The sequence below is a fragment of the Dermacentor albipictus genome, chromosome 1 (assembly GCF_038994185.2).
Source record: "Dermacentor albipictus isolate Rhodes 1998 colony chromosome 1, USDA_Dalb.pri_finalv2, whole genome shotgun sequence".
Classification (NCBI taxonomy): Eukaryota; Metazoa; Arthropoda; class Arachnida; order Ixodida; family Ixodidae; genus Dermacentor; species Dermacentor albipictus.
Genome location: NC_091821.1, coordinates 453,326,379 through 453,339,128, shown reverse-complemented (window position 1 = coordinate 453,339,128; position 12,750 = coordinate 453,326,379).

The following is a 12,750-nucleotide window of genomic DNA, read 5'->3' as shown; positions in this document are numbered from 1 at the left end:
GCAGATGTATGCCAATTTGCGAACCGGTACCTTGTATACAGCTGCGGTATCTTGCATACACACAAGATACCGCAGCTGTATAAGCCCGTTCTCATATTTTTCGTAGGGAGTATAGGAGTCTTTTCGCTGGCTGTTATATGATTCACTGGCGACACGCTGGTCATTCGGCCACTTCGAGGCTCCCACGTAGTTCGCGTTGGCGTACCTTGCGCTTGGCTTTCACCATCGCACACACAGCAATTGATAGCTATCCACCTTTGTTGAGCCAGTAAAATAAGACATAAGAAGCGAAAAAGACGAGCTACTGAGTGAAGAAGAGAAACGATGCAGTGAAATTGTCGTTTATCCGCGAGCGGTTGCCTGTATTTAACAATCGTTGATGCCTACGTTTCAATTTGAAATTCGGGACAGCGGCTCACGTCGAGTATCTGGCTGTTCTTTGATTGGTCTGGAGCCGAGCACGCCACTGCACGCTGCTGCCGCACTGAAGTGGATGTGCACTTTCTATTAGCAGATTACGACGTGGCCTCAGTAGCGGAAAAATCGAAGGCGCTCAAGCACTTCTTTTGAGATGTGAATGCGACCGCGTTAATGTCCAACTGAACGCCGCAGAGTGGTCCTTCGAGATTCCGCGCTGCGAGGAATTCTTTCTAGACTTTTTGGCGAGTTTTGCGATTAAATTGGTTCGGGTAATTGCCCGCAAGCATCGGCAACCTTCGGCACCAACGCCGCATGCCCCCGACGTCTTGGGCCACCAGCGATCAAGGAAGCAGCAGCGGCTGTGAAGGCCGGTAGGCGTACGCAGAAGCTGAGCCCAGTGGGAGTGAGAGAAAGAGAGATAAGGACCGCACGCCTTCTCCCGAGAGCCATGTGCCCTCCCGCAACACTTGGCGCACTCAACAAGCAGCCGTTCCCTTTCACCCGCTCTGCTACGTCGAGGCGCGCCCGTGTCGACACGTGCTGTTGCAGCCAATGGGAATGGAGCGGCCGTTTCACTGCTAAAGAGGCCGGGTTTTTCACTCAATCGGCCATTTGATTATTTCGCATCAATTTAGAAACTGTACCATGGCGTTTTTCGGCCTTAATGTGATTGGCATTCAAGCAAATGTAGCGACACGAAGCATTCACACGGCCTAACACTTCATGTCCGATGAGTGTAGTGCAGCCTTGCTGCTGATCTCCGGCACAAACACACTATTGTCGTCACGTTTCCACCATGATACCTTCGTTCTACGGATACAGTGCAGACCAGATACTGGATAAAGTGCGTCGTCGTCTTTCCACCATCATCAATCCATCGTAGTCATTTGTTTTCGTCTTTGGCTCTTCACAGTTGTTATACCATTATCATTCTGTTGTTTTCACGTCGTCGTGGAGTCCCCATACCGTCGTAATCACAGAGTCGTTGGCATACGGTCAGCGTTGTGCTGTTGTCATCATTCCATCGACGTCATGCTATGATCATCAGGCTTTGAAGGCTACATTGTCATTTCTTCGCCGTCGTCTATGTGTTCCCGTCACTCTATCCTCGTCAATCTTTCTATGTTAGTCCCGTCGTGGTTATAACGCCATCGCCGCGCCATCGCTGCGCCATCGCCGTGCCATCGCTCCGCCATCGTGAATCTGTCATTATCACTCAGTTGTCATTCTATTGTCAGTTAACTGTCGTCATTTCATCGTTGTTATTCCTTTTCCGCATGCCGTTGCATTCGAGGCATGGTAAAGAACCGCAGCCGGTCATAATTAGTTCGAAGTCGCCCACTACGACGAGCCTCATACACACATCACATCGTGATTTTGGCGCGTAAAACCGCGGACTTTAATGTTTTTTACGTGCCGTTGCGACGCATTCGCAATGACGCAGTCGTCAGCATGGCTTTCTAGTCATGCAGCCATGTTCAATCTATAGTTGACGTTATGTCGCCATCGTTCCAGCATCGTCAGTCTCTCGTCGGCACTCAATTGTCTGCATTCCATCATCCTCAACCAAACGTCGCCATTACATTGTCTGGTCGCTTTTTCATCGTCATTTCTAGTTCACCTGTAAATATGGCGCCCTTATAATCATGGTGCAATCGGTATGCTGTTATTGTCTTACAGGTTTTGTCCCTCCGTAGTCTTCAAGCCTTCGCTGTGAGGCCATGGTGCTTCCATCGTGTTGCTTCCGTCGTCCTTACAGCGCTGCCACCCCAATTGCCGTCAGTATCCAGCACCCTTTACCAGAAGCACGAGGCAAATAAGTCGGCAATAGATAGGTGCGCAAGCAGTTGGCAAGATAATTCGTCCTTGTAGACCGCGTATACACTGAATGGGTGTTTGTGTCGGCCTGGATAAGAATCCATGCCTGTATCTAAATTTCTGCATCATTACGTCCCACTTACTTGACCACTATACCTTGCATTGACATTGAGTGGCCCTTGGGTCAATAACATTTTATCTGCGTAAAACAACACCTCATTTATGTCATTTTGTCTAGGTATTTTGCTGATTAGCTGAATGGGAGACTAAAGGTTAATATTAAGTCAACGTGTACTGTAGAAATACCATCCCCAAAACCTCTAAACGTTTGCTTCGTGCGAAGAAGATACTTATTTTAAGAGCAAATGCGTTGGGAAGCGTTCGCGTACCTTTAGCACAGTTCAAATCACCCGCCCTCCCATCGAGGAGTGGTGATGTCATGGTCTCATAGCGACGTTGGGCCGCCGGTGTGTAAAACGGCGCCCTCAGATGGCGCCACGGCTTCTCCGCGCAAAACGCAAACGCGCGGCCAGAAACAGCGCCAAGACAGACCCGACAGCAGCGCGAAAGGGAAACTATGGTGGCTAGCGGAAGGGAAAGCGCACGACAATAAGCTGGTGCTTTATTTTATGACGCCAACATTGACGCTCGTTGCAATGAACGACCCTGACAACGACACATTGGCTCGCGATGCTGGGCTCGAGTTCAGCGATTTAGGCACTGATGAGTGTGACCTGCTGGTTAGGGCTCGCGCTGCCGGTGACGTTGCGTCTACTACAACGGCAACTGTATGTCATGGCTGTACATAATCGCACATTTGTAGCTTTTGCTTCGTGAAAAAGAAATGCTGCACTCACCGCCCCATCTTCGACCTGCAGTTGTTCTTGCGCTTCGGAGACTACAGGCAAGACCGACGGAACAGCCCTACGGGAAAGCATTGCTTCGAAAGGCACTCCACACGAGTTCAGTAAGTCGGCGTTGAACTCGTAATCCTCTGGACGAAAGTGCAGCGAGCACACTATGCGATTTTTCGGCTCTTTGCCAACAGGCTGTGGCAGAAGTACAGCACTTAACCACTTCGAACGGAGAGGTTCACTCGTTGGCACACAGTGATAAGTGACATTGGATTCGCCGCTGCAACTGCCCTTGGCCAAGTACCGCGGACCGGTCGTGCCTCCCAGGACACCACATGCACGTGGCATTCTCGCTGTTTGTTCCAAATGTAAGTTTCGCGAGCAAGCAGAACCAGCGCAGCACGACGCGACAACGAAACAACTGAAACTCCAAAGCGCGCGCGGCGCAGAGTCGAGCGCGCAGAGTCGAGCGAAAACGAAACCTTTAGACCACCCATACTACTTAAGTGAGGGTAACGTCAAAATGTTATTTTTGCTTAGAATCGAATAGAAGTGGACAAGTATCATTTGGTACGTCTTATAACCTAATGAAATTATCTTTTTAATACGAGTAGTTGAGTGATAGCGACATAAATTATGATGAGGAGTGCCTTCGTCATCGGGCTAGTACCCGAATGTCGCTGGGGGGTCTCAAATCATGCCATGCATTTACCTCAATTTCTCGGTTACTAAAGCTCTGTTCGCAATTATATTGACGCATTAGGCGTTCTAGAGCATTGCTTTATCACTTTACCTTCACTTTATATTAACCTTTCATGTCCCTTTAACGCTTGCAGAACCAATTCGCGCAAACGTCACCGAAAGCTTTGCATGAAATGGATTCCTCCATAAGCGTGGAATTAAGCTTTTGCTTTTTCGTTTTTGAGGCGAATACCTGAAATTACCTGCCTATTGAACGAGAATGCTGGCGTCTGCGTAACTAGAGGCAAAGTGCACAAAAGCACGGCGACAACAGAAGGAAACGAAGACGGAGGGCTGTAGTCTAACAGCACAACGGCACCTAAATTCCTATTGGCTGTGATGCCACGACACGAGCGCGCCTCTACATATTCCCGTTGGCTGCGATGCCACATGACGAATGCATCTCGACAAAGCAGAGTGGGCGGAAGCAAAAACCTACTGCTGCGTTGGCCCGCCACGTGTTCCGTCATGGGAGAGGGCATCGTCATGACGCCACGTCACTCTGGCTCTCTGAAGCCGGCGCGTGCCACCCGCGCAAGCACTACAGGGAGCTGCCGCTTGCTGGCTCGCGCAGCACTTACCGCTATGGTATATTACTAACAGAGCAAAACTCGAAGGACCGCTTAGCGACGTTCAATAGAACATTACCGCTTTCACTTACACAACTCATAAGCAGTGCTTAGGCGTCCTTGGCTTTTCCTTTTTTTGTTTTTTTCTTGAGTAGCTACACTTCACCAGTGCTACATATCTAGTTACCCAAGTCGGTGTAGAAGACGTTCACCGACGAGTGGCGCACGCCTTGTGGTACATACCCTGTGACCCAAGCTGGCATCCGAGAGGTTAACTTGAGACCAGCACAGACCGAGTGGCGTATACCAAGCTCTCCAAGTCGGCGCCAAAGAGATTCTTTCGAACCATAGTACCTGCTCAGTGCCATGTCTACAGTGACCCATGTCGGCGCCGAAGAGAGACAGAGAGAATGATAAATGAAAGACAGGGAAGTTAACCAGTAGTGAGGCCGGATGGCTACCCTATATTGGGGAGGGAAAAGAGGAGATAAAGATTAAGAGAAGAAGAGAAAGTCCACTGTGGATATCGCGGACGGGGTAAAAGTTTTCTGCTCGATATCACTCACGGTCACTCAATCCGGATCACAGACAGTCTGTCGAACCGGTAGCATTAAAAAAAATTGTAGCAGTGCTTTTGTGGCCTTTTGTAGCTGCGACATATGAGGCCTACGTCCCAAGATATTGTTCAAGGTGAACGGTTTGCTAACTGATTTAGAGCTGTGCAGAGGTCATATCTTTCATTTATGAAAGACGGGCAGTAGCACAATATATGTTCCATATTCACCTCGACACCGCAGGCATTGCACTCGGTACTATCAGCGGTTCCAATCAAACGCGTATAGGCACTTGTGAATGCGACGCCCAAGTGTAAGCGGCACAGAGTTGTTTCCTGCCTTCGCGGAAGCCCAGACAGCAGTGGTAGTTGCGTAGATGCGCCGAGAGAATTAAATCAATGCTGAAATCAAGTGGGTGCCATTTCACAAATATCATACGGTGCGCTAGCTTGCATAAGTGTTCAGCTGCGCCAGTCCTCGACAAAGGTAAAGAAACGAAGTTTGCTCCATCGTGTGCTTTTCTAGCAGCTTCGTCGGAGAGGTCGTTGCTGGAGAAACGCGATGTCTTGTCCGTTGGGGATCATGATGGTGCAACTCTGATATCTCCGGAACGAGTTCTTCACAGGACCCGTGGTGAAGTGCTGAAAAAAGACATTGTAGGGCCACCTTCGAGTGACAGGACATTTCCCACCGATTAACCAGTTTGTTGGTAATATAATCCATGGAAAGACAAAGAAAAGGTTCCTTGAAGACAGGCACGTATGTTCAGAATGCCGCATACTCGGCGACCCAAGTTTGTCCGATGGTTGGTTGCGAACTCCATTGTGGCATAGCAGTCTGATGCGCTACACATTCAACTACTTACATTCAACTGAGCCAGACAGGTGAAAAAGGGTTCGATATAAACATGCAACCTTGCATAGATAGAGGGACAGGTAGACTCCTACAGATCAGTCGATTTGCGATGTCAATTTTATTTGCGTACGAATTTATTCTCTCGTTTTAGCTCCTCAATTTCGTCTTGCCTATCAGACATTTAAAGCCATACCTTTTTAGACGAATGTTTAAGAAACGTACTCAGGTAGCGAGTGAACAAAATCATGCTTAGATTATATCAGCGCATTGTTCAGTTCACTTTGTATACGTGCTAATTCTGCAAAATCATTCTTTTTCATGTACTTTTTCTGTTCTACTTCTTATCAACAATATGAAGGGTTATCAAGGGATTTATGCTTCTAGTTGCTTTTTTTTCACTCTGCTAGGAAGAAATTTATCATTGATGCATTGTTTATTACTACATTTGAGGCGCTGCCATAATTCTACGACGGTTTCCTACTCGGACATGCGCTGAAATTCGTTAAACGAATAGCCTAGTATATCGAGAATAGAAGTGTCTTCTGCATTCGTGTAGTGGTTCAAATGTACAGCCTGACAAAATCTAGTTAGTGACGCTCCTAATGGAGTAGTAACATAAATCATCCTCTGATAAGAAACACCATCGTGAACGTACATCTCATAATTATCCGCCTTGTTTAATAGGAGCATAAATTCCAATGTCGACCTAGACAAAGACGTTCCTCTTGTAGACTCATTGACTATCGGCTCTGAGTTCTGAGCGCGCATTATATCCAACGTTTTTTCACCAGAGCCAGTCTCAACGTGACCAGGCAAGAAAACATCCCAATTAATACGCGGTAGATTAAGTGTGCGGGGTATACAGAGTACACAGTTAAAGAGTGCTACAAAGGGGTGGTGTGTTCAGGAGCGGTACACGCCATGCATTGGTGCAAAGCGGCAAGAGCAGCAAGGTCCGGCGCTCGGACGCCAGCCCACGAGACAGCAGTGCCGCCGCCAACATGCGTCGCTCACGCCTGCTATTGTAGGAAGGAAGAAAAAAGAGGAGAAGGAAAGGCAGGGAGGTTACCCCGTTTAGCTTAACCGGTTTGCTACCCTACACATGGGGGCAGGATGGGAAGTGAAAGATGGGGAAAGGAGAAAAAGCACATAGCACATCACACACATCGTCAGTTAGAGTCCATCACTCTTGCGTGGTACGTGATATCACTGTCACAGCCGCTTGTCCAATCGCTATTGTAAGTTGTGCTTGTTGCGGGCGGCTCGCGTGTGCGATGAAGTTGTGTTGTTCGTGATTTCTTTTCGTAATTTATAAAATTTATGCACAGATCAAGGCAGTGTGCAAATTCGAATTAGTTATTCTTTACTGGCGGACTTTCAAACTCTAGTGATTTCGTCAATTCCCTCTAGAGTACCGCGGTCGCTTGTAAAACAAAACTAGTTACAGGAGGATACAATATGCGCGTTAAAAATCAAAGCATAATTATTCGAATATCTTTTTCCACACTGAAAAACTTTCTCCAAAGCGTTGACATTTAGCGGCACTCTTCAATCTTGTTTTCGGTGCCATCTTTATGAAATGGAATGACTAAGGCCTGCTTTAAGCAACCTGGAACTACTTGTATTGCAATATAGTAGCTTATCACGCGCAGTAAGACATAATTTATGTGCTGAAGGAAGTTAGTACACAATTCGTAACAGATCATATCTGTGGCAGGCGTCTAGTAACTGTAATTTAAACAGCACGTAGAACCGGTTGTCGTCAGTACAGGCGTGAAAGATTGCAGAATCGCATAAAGATTTTAAATGAAACACGTGTGCATCTCTTGAAGAAATGTTTCCTGTCGAAGAAAAAAAAAAGACGAGTTAGGTTGGTTTGCTAACGGTAAGGATGGACCATTAAATTGTTTAAATATAATATCGATCGTTTTGTTTATTTATGTCTTCTCAGCTCATTAAATATGACAACCTTTCTTGCTCAGGTTGCAACGCGCATCCTTATATTTGGCCCGGAAATGTTTTCACTTCTCCGAACACAGCGCTGCGCATGCACAGTTTCACGCTCTTTTATATTCATCGCGAAGAGACAGCAACCGTGTACTTTTGTCTAATGGGAAGTTTCCTGAAGATGGACCAAATTTATGTATCTGAAAGCCTCTGAAAGCTTTTTAAACGTACATGCACGAACATTAGGGACCTAAATCGTAAGAAATTGAATACACTGTGCACCATGGCACGTAGGCGTACTGTGATTCATATTGCAAGGACGACAGTGCCGGCTGCGCTTAAAACACATTTAATTTCATCAGTTGGCTGCCTTGCACCTGCGTTCACATCACACGTTTAGGTTGAGGGAGCAGTAAGGAACTTAGATATTAATAATTGTCAACGCTACAGGGAGGCCTGAGTGATTGGAGTCGCCATTGCAAAGTGTCTAATTTTCTGTACCGCCTGGAATGGAGTTTTAACGACACACCCATGCAATTTCCGTTATGTCAAAGAGCTGAAACCTTAAAGCTATCAAGTGTTTCTTGCAGCTTTTTTTTGTTTTTTTTTTTTGCAAGCAGGGGATGAAAGAGCGCTGTGCTGCTTCCACCGCCGAGGCGATTGAGTTTGATCACAGCGTTAGGCACTTCGTAGTTTTTGAATCCAAATACACTCCACGTTTGTAGGAAACAATGTAACCTTCCCTGCATTCACCGCACGTGCGACATTGACTGGTAACGCATTACAATGTCCATGCGAATGGCCACGGCACGAACAGGCTTCGGATGTTTAATAAGTGCTATCGAAATAAAAAAAAAGAAATGTTATCACCATTTATTAAGAGCTAATACAATCAATAATGTGCTTATATAGGCAGGTGGGACGGATTTCTGCTATCTAAAAGCCAAATTCATTTTTCCTTATCTCTGTGTTTAAGAATCCTAATTGATTCCCGACGCGGGCATCGCCTGACGAGCTTTCTGTAATGAAATGTGCCCATCCATCCACGGTGTTAGAACGAGAGGCAACCTCAAAATTTATACGAATTGTTGCCTGTAGAAAAAAAGGAGCATGGGCAAAATCTCTTTTGCTTTCTTTTCGGAGCAGAACCAGTGCTTTCCACATACAAAACACGCCGGCGCAATAGGCCATCGCCCCGGCAATCATCTCGGTACACCACTGGCCCCTCTCATGACTTGCCTCTGACGAAACGCCGCCCGGTATGGACGTGTTGGAATACTCGCCGCAGACGACAAAGTAGACGGCTGAACGGAAAGCGGAAGTACCCTTCCAATTCTGACAACGACGTCAAAGAAGACAGCTTCAAGAATGCAGCATCGAAGTCAGAAACGATGCTGTCTAAACAAGATCGCGACTGGGCAGGAAGCTTGGAAACTTAACGGGAAGGTTGTCTGCGAGGACATAGCCTATGTGCTGCTGGGACTGCCCATTTACCTCCCAGCAAAAGCAACAGACGTCCTTTCTACCGAATGCTCTGGGAAATCATTCATTGTCCTCAGACCTGCACTTAGATTAAACCAGTTAGTGGCCTTGAAAGAACAGCTTTCAGTACAGAAAAATTATTTCTTATGAGTACACACATCTGTGCGAAATGCTAGGTAGAATTTTGTGCAGTGACTCGTTGTCCTGGTATGTTTTTTAAAATTTTGCTCTTGCAAGTTTGAGTGGCTTTGTGCCCTAATGTGTTGGTTTTCTTTATTTATGCTTGTTGTATAATAATTTTTTTATTTTATTCCAAATTTATTTTTCGCGCATAAGTGAAATCGAGTGGCCGGAGGTGCACTGCTTCCACCCTCTCCAGTTAAACAACATATAACCCTACCTACCTACAAGAAAGCGTTTTCGTGCCTTTCTGCGCACTTATTGTAAGCTTAGTTGGGTTTGTCATTGGCGCTCACTCACGAAAAGTTGAACTACTCAGAGGATATTGGCTTTTATTCCATTTTTTTTGTGTCGCCGCCAAGTTACGTCATGACACATAGACGCCTTCCCCACGAGAGGCTGCGTGGTGCGTCGTGAAGCGGGACAAGGGGCACAGAAAAACGAGATTAAGCGCTTCGTCTCGTCTTGCAGATGGTTCCAGCCGAGCATGGCTGTGAGTGGCACAGATAAAACCAATTTCAATCAAATACAGATTACAGATTCCATTGCTTCGGCTTGAAGCCATATCCTTGGCTGTCTACGTAGACTGACTCCGATTCTGGCCGCAATCGGAACATACCATACATGGTTTAAGGTCCAGAAAGTGCCGAGTTGTTTACGAGGGACATCGTATTGGAGGGCACCGCAATAATTCTGATCACCAGGATTTTGTCGACGTCTACCGATAGCACGATGCACCAGCGTTCCTGAAATCTTTTCTCACCAGCGTGCGCCCGCCACGGCCAGGAGTCTAAACGCCACCTCTTTTTCAGCAGCTGAACGCCATAGTACACGAGCCAATTTGCCCCGGCAAGTGACGCCGATCGATGAACTATTTTTGTAACGAAGGTAAAGTTTTGTCAACAAGGAAACTGTCCTAGATGTGAGCTGATGACGACTCGTTAAACTAAAGAGATCTTCTGCCAAGTAAGGGATGATATTAACCTTTCTTGGGTGAGCAGCAGAAACAACATGGCAGTGATAGCTATGGGATTCGGTCCGTCAGAAACGTTTTCTTCACTTCGAGAGAAAAGAGAGAGAAAACGGGTCAAGTAAAAAAACCAGGGATGGGATACAGTACAGTCTTTTTGCTTTCTAGCATCTGGAAGTAGAGGTGATGGGATAGGGGGATAAGGTGTGGAGGAAAGGCTGGATTTTACGCGTGCTCTTCCAAGCCCTCGCTGAACCAAAGTCGAAAGATGAAAGGTATTTACGCCTGTGGGCGTTTAAAACTCTATTCTCTGCGCGAAAGAATGAGTTAAAAGAGAAAAATATGGCGTTTTGATTGAAATTGGTTTTATCTGTGCCACTCACAGCCATGCTCTTTAATCCTTGAAAGATACATAGCAAAGCCGTGAAACAGTCAAGAAGACAGAAAATATCACCAGACAGTCGGACTTTTTCTGAAAAATCGGTTTGGGTTACCTTTGTGCCTTCTTGAATTAGTGGTGGGATGTCAATTTTTCCTTTTAAGTAGCATACACCAGTGAAACTTCTCAGTAATTTCAGGCGCTTTCAGAGATATCTTTACGACAGCTAGGCGAGTTCGTTTCGGTATTCTATTGCTTATCAGCCCGACAGCGACTAACTTCCTTCATTGTTCAGTCTACCTGGCGCACGTACCATTTCAAGCGCACGCTCCTATTTTTTTATCTTGCCTTCGGCTAACAGCTTTATTAGCAATCTGGTGATAGCTCGGTTGCACAGCGCGTGTAACAGAGGTTGTCATTACATTGCAAGAGTTGGCAGGCCGTGAAGCCCGTTGTTATCGCTTCAAGTAACAAAGAACACCGGTACGTAATTCGATCATGCGATGGATGTACGAGAGTAGTCACATCCTTTTGCACCTCCGGACAGCCTCGTCCCTTGGATATTTCGTGGATCAGTTCTAAAAGCGCCGCCGTCAGCGATGAAGCGAAATTGTCACAAATCTAAAGGCGGGTGAGTAATGTCGAGTCATTTAACTTTGGGAGCATTTTTCTTTGTAAGAATATTTTCCCGTCACAGGTGACGCGTTTTTCTGATAAGAGAAGCCTTCGATTGGCAGTTGAGGCAGTTTTCGTTAGTACGGGTCGGATACTGAAACTGCAAATTGGCAGCGACACGTTTACGCAAGCAGAACGATATTCATTTAACGTTCAGCCGAAATCCGCACGTCATACTAGAAGAAAGTGAGTCTAGCGAGTTTCTTCTGCAAACGTGCTTCTTTGTCTCCATAGGTTTCCTGTCTTTTTTTGGTTGCTTTGTTTGCGTTGCCTTGCTGTTTCTGCTCTTGGATCTACAGGAAGCGTCCAAACTTTACTCCCCCGTTGTCGTGGAATAGGCTTGACGTGCAGCAGATAGGCATACAAAACGTATCACCAGATAGCCCGATTGAGTCATTTCCAGGCAAGAGAACAATCCCATCCCCTACCACTTTGAGTGGCTTTCTTATTTTTCTGTTCTTCCTTTACGTGTCTGGCATATGCAACAAGCTGTCCAAACTATAGGGCCCGTGGAGAGGTGGGCTTTGACAGCGGCCGGAGTTCTGTTTCGATACCGCTCCATTACCCGTGCTGTCTCAGTTCCGAAGATGAACGAGGGGAAGTGGCCAAGCAAAGAAGGACAAACAAGTGCAGCTTTTGGTTGCGTCACGACATAGCCTCGAATGCCGAGTAAGTGATGCGATCGATTCGCAGCAGAGGCAGTCGGGAGCGACAGGACGTGCATGCGTCAGCCATCCGCACGAGCTTGGGTATGCGTTGCGTTTTCTCGTGAGCGCTCGTTCGCAGAGCCGTCACCTATATAAGGATGCCAACCAACTAATCTAGCCCCTGCCCCTCCTCCACCTCCTCCTACACGCCCCTCAACTTACCAGAAAATGAAAAAAAAGAACGTACAATAATAAAAAAAGCGACTTCTTTGGCGAAGGCGTGGCGAGGAAACTAGAAGTAGAAAGCACGTTGCCAACAAGCCAGCGCCTCCCCTTCGTAAATTGGCGGTCGCTTGTGCGGTGAGGTCTTCACTTAGCTTCTACGCTTGTGAGTTGCACGGGCCCTGTGATTTTATTAACTCAGATGGGGTTCCAAGTTGAAGAACCAAATGTGGTCAAAATTAATCTGGAGCCCTCCACAATGACACCTGTCGTAGGCTCAATTTTGCGTTGTGATGTTGGCACTGATGGCAACGTAAATCAATCTTGTCAATTATTACATATCAAGTTTGATGCCGAATATTCGTGCGGAAACCCTGGCGCTGTCGGCTAGCAACTGATGCCTTTTGGAAGGTGGCATCTCTGTGTCGGTTGTGAAT